Here is a 10365-nt window from a genome sequence, read left to right as displayed (position 1 = left end):
AAGTCTGATCTGAGACAGAAGTGTTGACTTGTTGTGTCAGTAGCTGCCAGTGTACTGGAGTCACTACTGAAAGTTATCGGCTTAGCTTTTTGCTGTAACTTCTGCTAATTGTTTTTTTTTTTTTTTTTTTTTAGGGGTTTATCGGTTTAGCTTTATAAAAATTAATTTTTCAGTTAGTGGATTAACGGTTATTGAAGCTAACTTTCTAGTTAGCTGTGCCCACCACTGGCTGGCAGTAATAATCTCGCATTTTGTGCTGATTATGGAGTTGAGCAAACAAATCCAAAATGCCTTGAGTTTAAAAAAAAAAAAAAACATGAAATGAATGTTAAATATCTGCTTAAAAGGGTCCAATTATTTCCATTTGTATGCTGGTTAGTAGGATTCTGTTTTTAGAGGCACAAAATAAATATTGTAAGAGCATAATCAGAATGAAAATACTTTCCTTGTGTGTACAACTGTCAGTTATACTCTGGAAAATTATATCTTGATGTAATAAATAAAATATTCTCAAAGACTTAATTGCCTGTTTGTAATGTTATTTTTCGTCAATACATTTTGAAGCTTTGACAGCATGATGACCTGCAAAGTTTTCATAGATGGCACCCAGAGCAGAGACTATATGTGGCTATACTTTTAAACATTATTGATACATTGTTACTCACTTGATTTAATGTTTTTATTGGGTAATCTGTGATCATTAGCTTTAAGGTTGATGATATCACTGATATTTAATTATCATTGCAATTAAATTGCAAAGTGAATTCCCCAGAGTTTTTAATCCCTTGCTGTCTGAAGGCCCAAAGGGGGATTATGTTGTGGCAATTTCTGTCTGTTCCTAAAAGGGTATAAGCGTTCTGAAAGAAACTCCTCACATTTTTAGGAGAAATTTTGTGAAACTTGGTACAACTCTTTGTTATAGATTGGTAATGTGCATGTTATCATATTGTTCGAGTTGGGTTAATTTTACCAGAGTTATAGCCCTTGAATAGCAAATGTAGTCTCCGTCAGTTTCATGAGTGGGTGCCTACATTCTGAAATCAACTCCTCTCAAATTTCTAATAGGAATTTATTAAAATTTGGTACATCCATCCGTCCATTTTCTTCCGCTTTATCCGGAGTCAGGTCATGGGGGCAGCAGCTCAAGCAAAGCCGCCCAGACCTCCTGATCCACACACACACACCTCCCCCAGCTCCTCCGGGAGAATCCAGAGGCGTTCCCAAGCCAGCTGAGAAAAGCAGTCCCTCCAGCGTGTCCTGGGTCTTTCCTGGGGCCTCGTGTCAATGGGATGTGCCCAGAACACCTCTCCAGCAAGGCGTCCAGGGGGCATCCAGAAAAGATGCTCGAGCCACCTCAGCTGGCTCCTTTTGATGCGGAGGAGCAGTGGCTCGACTCCGAGCTCCTCCCGAGTGACCGAGCTCCTCACCCTATCTCTAAGGGAGCGCCCAGCCACCCTGTGGAGGAAACTCATCTTGGCCGCTTGTACTCGCGATTTCATTCTTTCGGTCATGACCATAGGTCACCTATGGTCACATACTCATGGGCTCATACTATACCTTTTTCGCATTTTTTTTTTTTTTTTTTACAGGGGTCAAAAGTTAAGTTGCTCTAATTTTGGTAAAAAGTGATAACTCATTTAATAGGCTTTTTAAAAGGAATAGTTTGCACCATGTGTCATGCTTAGTTATTACGTAGGTTATGGGGTAACATACAGTGAGGAAAATAAGTATTTGAACACCCTGCGATTTTGCAAGTTCTCCCACTTAGAAATCATGGAGAGGTCTGAAATTTTCATCTTAGGTGCATGGCCGCTGTGAGAGACATAATCTAAAAAGAAAAATCTGGAAATCACAATGTGTGATTTATATATATATATATATATATAATTTATTTGTATGTTACTGCTGCAAATAAATATTTGAACACCTGTGAAAATCAATGTTAATATTTGGTACAGTAGCCTTTGTTTGCAATTACAACCCCTGGCAAAAATTATGGAATTACAGGCCTCTGAGGATGTTCATTCAGTTGTTTAATTTTGTAGAAAAAAAGCAGATCACAGACATGACACAAAACTAAAGTCATTTCAAATGGCAACTTTCTGGCTTTAAGAAACACTATAAGAAATCAGGAAAAAAAATTGTGGCAGTCAGTAACGGTTACTTTTTTAGACCAAACAGAGGGAAAAAAATATGGACTCACTCAATTCTGAGGAATATATTATGGAATCACCCTGTAAATTTTCATCCCCAAAACTAACACCTGCATCAAATCAGATCTGCGCGTTAGTCTGCATCTAAAAAGGAGTGATCACACCTTGGAGAGCTGTTGCACCAAGTGGACTGACATGAATCATGGCTCCAACACGAGAGATGTCAATTGAAACAAAGGAGAGGATTATCAAACTCTTAAAAGAGGGTAAATCATCACGCAATGTTGCAAACAATGTTGGTTGTTCACAGTCAGCTGTGTATAAAAACAACAAAAAATACAAACATGGGAAGGTTGTTAAAGGCAAACATGCTGGTAGACCAAGGAAGACATCAGAGCGTTAAGACAGAAAACTTAAAGCAATATGTCTCAAAAATCGAAAATGCACAACAAAACAAATGAGGAACGAATGGGAGGAAACTGGAGTCAACGTCTGTGACCGAACTGTAAGAAACCGCCTAAAGGAAGTGGGATTTACATACAGAAAAGCTAAACAAAAGCCATCATTAACACCTAAACAGAAAAAAACAAGGTTACAATGGGCTAAGGAAAAGCAATCGTGGACTGTGGATGACTGGATGAAAGTCATATTCAGTGATGAATCTCGAATCTGCATTGGGCAAGGTGATGATGCTGGAACTTTTGTTTGGTGCCATTCCAATGAGATTTATAAAGATGACTGCCTGAAGAGAACATGTACATTTCCACAGTCATTGATGATATGGGGCTGCATGTCAGGTAAAGGCACTGAGGAGATGGCTGTCATTACATCATCAATAAATGCACAAGTTTACGTTGCTATTTTGGACACTTTTCTTATCCCATCAAATGAAAGGATGTTTGGGGATGATGAAATCATTTTTCAAGATGATAATGCATCTTGCCATAGAGCAAAAACTGTGAAAACATTCCTTGCAAAAAGACACACAGGGTCAATGTCATGGCATAGGGTCAATGTCATGGCCTGCAAATAGTCCGGATCTTAATCCAATTGAAAATCTTTGGTGGAAGTTGAAGAAAATGGTCCATGACAAGGCTCCAACCTGCAAAGCTGATCTGGCAACAGCAATCAGAGAAAGTTGGAACCAGATTGATGAAGAGTACTGTTTGTCACTCATTAAGTCCATGCCTCAGAGACTGCAAGCTGTTATAAAAGCCAGAGGTGGTGCATCAAAATACTAGTGATGTGTTGGAGCGTTCTTTTGTTTTTCATGATTCCATAATTTTTTCCTCAGAATTGAGTGATTCCATATTTTTTTTCCCTCTGGTCTAAAAAAGTAACCGTTACTGACTGCCACAATTTTTTTTCCTGATTTCTTATAGTGTTTCTTAAAGCCAGAAAGTTGCCATTTGAAATTAATTTAGTTTTGTGTCATGTCTGTGATCTGCTTTTTTTCTACAAAATTAAACAACTGAATGAACATCCTCCGAGGCCGGTGATTCCATAATTTTTGCCAGGGGTTGTATAGAGGTCAAACATTTCCTGTGGTTTTTCACCAGGTTTTCACACACTGCAGCAGGGATTTTGGTCCACTCCTCCACACAGATCTCTAAATCTTTCAGGTTTGGCGTTTCAGCTCCCTCCAAAGATTTTCTATTGAGTTCAGGTCTGGAGACTGGCCAGGCCACTCCAGGACCTTGAAATGCTTCTTACGGAGCCCCTCCTTAGTTGCCCTGGCTGTGGGTTTGGGGTCATTGTCATGCTGGAAGACCCAGCCATGATCCATCTTCAGTGCTCTTACTGAGGGAAGGAGGTTGTTTGCCAAAATCTCACAATACATGACCCCATCCATCCTCCCTTCAATACGGTGCAGTCGTCCTGTCCCCTTTCAGAAGAGCACCCCCAGAGTATGTTTCCACCCCCATGCTTCACGGTTGGGATGGTTTTCTTGGGGTTGTTCTCATCCTCTAAACATGGTAAGTGGAGTTGATTCCAAAAAGCTCTATTCTGGTCTCATCTGACCACATGACCTTCTCCCATGCCTCCTCTGGATCATCCAGATGGTCACTGGTAAACTTCAAACGGGCCTGGACATGTGCTGGCTTAAGCAGGGGGACCTTGCTGCCCTGCAGGATTTTAAACCATGACAGCATCATGTCTTACTAATGTAATCTTTGTGACTGTGGTCCCAGTTCTCTTCAGGTCATTGACCAGGTCCCCCTGTGTAGTTCTGAGCTTTCTCCGAATCATCCTTACCCCACAAAGTGAGATCTTGCATGGAATCCCAGACCGAGGGAGACTGACAGTCATCTTGTGTTTCTTCCACTTTCTAATAAATAATAACAGTTGTCTTCTACCAAGCTGCTTGCCTGTTGTCCTGTAGTCCATCCCAGCCTTGTGCAGGTCTACAGTTTTGTCCATGGTGTCCTTAGACAGCTCTTTGGTCTTGGCTATGGTGAACAGGTTGGAGTGTGATTGAGCGTGTGAACAGGTGTCTTTTATACAGGTAAAGTGGCAGAATAAGAGGGCTTCTTAAAGAAAAATTAACAGGTCTGTGTGAGCCAGAATTCTTGCTGGTTGGTAGGTGTTCAAATACTTATTGCAGCAGTAACATACAAATAAATGATTAAAAAATCATACATTGTGATTTCCAGATTTTTTTTTTTTTTTTTTTTTAAGATTATGTCTCTCACAGTGGACATACACCTAAGATGAAAATTTCAGACCCCTTCATGTTTTCTAAGTGGGAGAACTTGCAAAATCGCAGGGTGTTCAAATACTTATTTTCCTCATTGTATGCTACATGTCATAGAATCCAATGAACTTCGACATTGGTTGACCTTTACTTTGGAGACCAAGCATTCAACACAGTCAAAACTATTCCATTTATTGATTCTATGTATTAGTTCAATAATTTGCACAACGTTTTACCAAAATTGGAGCAACTTTAACTTTTGACCCCTGTACAAACTGAAATGAACCTTTGTCACCATTCTTGCTGTTTATGCCCCATAACTCTATAAGATTCAGTCATAGATAGTCCAAATTATATAATAGCTGAGTGGATCCTTGTCATTTTGATTGGTGCTTTTTATGTCACATGGCATGGATTATTCATCCCATTTATGTTGCATTGCATTTAGAGTGCAAATTTGGTTCCATACGTTTCGCACCATTGCACTCTGCGCGCGCGCGCGCGTGCGCACACACACATGCACGCATGCACACACAAAACATCCACTGCACTATCTGGAGCCTGTTAGCAGGAAGTTAGAATGAAAAACTGGACTAATTTCTGACGTGATTTTTTTTTCTTCTTCGCTGCACTATGTACACGCGTGCATAAGCACTGACCCAGTTGTGTGAGCGCACACACGCGTGGGACAACGACACAAGTGAAATGGCGATTTGATTGAGCTAACTGACGGTACTAATTCTTGTAACATACACACAAAATCAACTCAGCTGTAAGTCGTCTGTCTGCATTAAGAGCTGTTCAGATGAACAGCTGACGTGATTTTTGGTTGGACTAAGAAACTATGCATTTTTTTTTTTTTTTATATGGAAGTCTGTAGTCAGTGCACTGCATTACCAGACTACACATCACAATTTGGACTTTAGCAGCAGTGGAACACCAAAAAAAGTACCTTTTCTGTTGTTTATAAATTAATAAAATATCAAATGACAAAGATCTAGTTTAGCCGTTATATAAAACAAATAATGAATGTTTTTACATTCTTTCAATGGAACGAATATTTAATTTGATGAAAGTCTTTCACCTCATGAACCATTCCTACCATTGAACTCATAAACATTAATTATTTGTATACTATACCTTTTTCAAATATTTATGATCAGGCAAATAATGTGGTGTGAATGAATGAATGAAAACTGTTTATTTCGAACATTTGATACAACAACAATTACAAGATAGATCAGTAAAGACAACAACAAAAAAGTTCCTACTGTGTACCCAACATGTCCGAAAAGGGGTAGGGTGAAGCATCAGCTTATTTATCCCTACCCCTTCTTCCCCACAACCAGTAATACCCTTTGCCACATATACACATAGATTCCTACACACCTAAACCAATATCAATATATATCAATATATATATATATATATATATATATATATATATATATATATATATATATATATATATATATATATATATATATATATATATATATATATATATATATATATATATATATACATACACACATCAACATACATACACATATACATACACATATATACACATATATACATATATACACATATATACACATATATATACACAAACATAAATATACACCTACACATACCTACTTACGTACAAAATACTATATATTTACAAGCCGAAGCAAAAAACAAAAACACCCTAACCCTCATTACCCTTCCTCCTCCCTATACCTAGAAAAAAACATATTTTTGTACCGCTGTTTGAACTGGTTCATGCTTGGACATTGCTTGAGCCCCACTCCCAATCTGTTCCACATCCTCACCCCACAGACAGAAATACAGAAACCTTTTAATGTTGTTCGTGCCCACTGATGCTTTAAATTAAATTTCCCCCTCAGACTGTAATCCCCTGATCTGTTAAAAAACATATTTTTAATATTTGCTGGAAGTAAATTGTTTATTGCTTTATACACAATTTGTACTGTTTGAAAATGAACCAAGTCTGTGAATTTTAAGAATTTGGATTGTAAAAATAGTGGATTTGTATGATCTCTATAGCCAGTATTATGAATAATTCTTATAGCTCTTTTCTGCATTACTGATAGTGATTGTGTTGTACCTTTATAAGTATTACCCCATACCTCTGCACAGTACTGTAAATATGGTAAAACCAGTGAGCAGTAAAGAATGCGGAGTGAGTTGTGGTCCAGAATATGTTTCGCTTTGTTTAGAACTGAAATGCTTCTTGACAGTTTACTTTGTATATGTTTTGTATGAGTCTTCCAGTTTATCTTATCATCTATTATCACCCCCAGAAACTTATTTTCATGTACCCTTTCAATATCTACCCCCTCGACTTGTAACTGAACCTGTATGTCTGTATTACAATAGCCAAATAACATGTATTTTGTTTTACTTAAGTTTAATGATAATTTGTTTCTGTCAAACCATATTTTCAATTTTCCCATTTCTATACTGATCCTCCACAGTAACTCCTGCAAATCCCCCCCTGAACAAAAAATGCTTGTGTCATCTGCAAATAATACTAATTTTAATATTTTGGAAACATTGACAATATCATTTATATAAATTAGAAACAGTTTTGGACCCAATACTGACCCCTGTGGGACGCCACAAGCATTGTCCAAGCATGATGATGTATATTCCCCCAACTTCACAAACTGTTTTCTGTTACTTAAGTAGCTTCTCACCCAGTGCAACACCAACCCCCTAATCCCATACTGTTCAAGTTTATTGATTAATATGTCATGATTGATTGTATCAAAAGCCTTTTTAAGGTCTATAAATATTCCAACTGAATGTAATTTGTGGTCTATGGCGTTTGTAATCTCCTCAACTGATTCTATTAATGCAAGTGATGTTGAACTATGTGCTCTGAATCCATATTGACTATCAGTAAGTAATTTATGTTTATTTATGAATTTGTCTAATCTATTATTGAATAACTTTTCTAATAATTTGGAAAATTGTGGAAGCAAAGAAACAGGTCTATAATTTGTGAAGTGGTGTCTATCCCCAGTCTTATACAGCGGCACAACCTTAGCTATTTTCATTTGATTGGGAAATTTACCGGTTTGAAATGATAAGTTACAGATGTATGTTAATGGTTCTACAATCCATTCAATGACCTGTTTTACCACCACCATATCAATTTCATTTAAATCGGTAGATGTTTTATATTTACAATTATTCACAATGTCTATAATTTCTTTTCCATCCACTGCTGTGAGGAACATTGAACAGGGATTTCTTTCTATGAGATTATTATCCCAATCCTCAGGTTGGGAATCGGGATTTTTTTCTGCCAAGCTTGGTCCAATATTTACAAAAAAATTATTAAAACCATTGACTACCTCATCCTTATTTTCCTTCTTGACATTATTATCAATGAAATACTGAGGGTAACTCTGTTTTTTATTACCATTTTTGATAATGCTATTTAATATATCCCATATTCCTTTAATATTGTTTTTGTTATTATATAATATGTTACTATAATATTCCTTCCTACATACCCGTATAATATTAGTTAATCTATTTTTGTATTTCTTATATCTATTTTCTGCCTCTTTAGTCTTTAGTTTTATGAATTCTCTATACAGTGTATTTTTCTTATTACATGCATTTCGTAACCCTTTCGTCATCCATGGTCGAGCTTGGATTTTTTGTTTTCTGTAGTCTTGTTTAATTGGACAATTTTTATCATATAATGATGTAAATATTTGTAAAAAAGTTTCATATGCACTATCAACATCACTTTCACTGTATACCTTTTCCCAGTTTTGCTCCTGTAAATCCTTCTTGTCGGTGTCGGTTTCATTATGATTGGAGCGTCTTTTAATTTTGACCCCTGTGTAATTCTTCAATTGACTCCTACCTGGCTGCCTATGGAAAATTCAAGTGGCCAATCTGTTTTTTTTTCCTTCTTCTTCAAAGGAGTAATAATGAGTATTTGTGTATCGCATTTGGTGCTTGTTTCACCATTTGAAAGATTCTGCTGCAGTACTTGTATCGAAGCAGCATTTGCCAGCTGTGTGTGTGTGTGTGGGGGGGTATTGTGCTCTCAGAGCACTCTTGTTAATACTGCGTTCACAATAGTTAGGAAAGTGAGTATTCTGAACTTATCATTTCCATGCATGGGTCATTCCATGTCAAATCACCCAATGGCTTTCACCCCACCATCTCAGATTTTACTGAAATTTGGTTTCTTGGGTAGATTAGGCTGGCAAAGATGAATTTCCAAATATTAGCCCAATCAGACCAACAGTTCTCAAGTTAAAAACCCAATTTGGCAAAAATCACCCAAAATGGGGTGGCACCCGCTATTTGGGGGCCCATATCTCACTACCCAGTGGGGCTATCAACAAAAAAATGGTGTCTCTAGACTGGCCTTTGATTTGATGTAGGAGAAAGTTGAAATATGATGACCTTTTGACCTTTACTTTTACCTTGACGTTGACCTTGTTGCCCATGTGACCTTGACCCTAAATCCACCAAAAATTGTAACCCCATATCTTCCCTATATCATAAAAAAAATCAGAGGTGTAGTTTTCCCTCATTATCCACATCAAGTATACCTCGTCTGTGCAGTTTCAGCTTGTCTTTTACATGTATATATAAAGCTCTATCATGCTCTGAAACATACTAAACACCTAGTAATAAGACCATATCACCTGATACCCAAACTCCAGCAGGAGCAGTCCCTATTACAAAACACCTTAGTTGATTCTGTAAAAATGGAGATGCCTTAAAGGATCACCCAAAATAACTGGCAGAGGCCTTACAGATGTCATATATAAGGGAGGTGCAAGATCTGGTCGTATTTCATACTATGGTATATAATGGATTATCAGTGAAGATGGATAGACATTTCATAATAAATAATGAAATACGGTAAGGAGAGGAAGAAGGACTATAAATGGTTTAAATATAATTCAACTTAGATATATTTTTTTCTGATGTTCTTATTTTCTTATCGAGTAATTGAATTGTAGAACAGAATTCCCAATAACCGTAGACATATTCAACCTAACCGTACAAATAGAAAATGCTTTTCTTTACTGTTTAGAAGACTTAGTTGAATTTTATCATGAAATGGTAGAAAATGATTTCAATACAAAAGATGTATGTACTTGGAATCCATGATGTATTTATAATAATATAAATAGGATTTGAGATACTGTAGGGTGTATATGACAGGCCCCGGTGTGGAGTATTAGGCTACATATTCATTTTGCCATGAATACATGATAATTAAGAATGAGAAAGCTTGTATATTGTAATACATTTTTATTAATTGATGCAATAATAGACATATTTAAAATGCCAGTTGAACAAGTACTCTGTATTTAGGATGCCATACTCAACAGGCTCTGCCAACTTGGCATTTCTTTAATGGGGGTTACCCCTTATAAAGTTACTAAATAAAAACAAAAGATGTGTTGAAAACTGAACATCGGTTGGGAATAAGGTGCCTGGTCTTACAGCTGGCTGTTTTAGTAT

Source organism: Thalassophryne amazonica, chromosome 9 (genome assembly GCF_902500255.1).
Source record: "Thalassophryne amazonica chromosome 9, fThaAma1.1, whole genome shotgun sequence".
In the NCBI taxonomy this organism is placed as follows: domain Eukaryota; kingdom Metazoa; phylum Chordata; class Actinopteri; order Batrachoidiformes; family Batrachoididae; genus Thalassophryne; species Thalassophryne amazonica.
The sequence above is the reverse complement of the archived record's forward strand: the minus strand, read 5'-3'. Positions refer to the sequence as shown.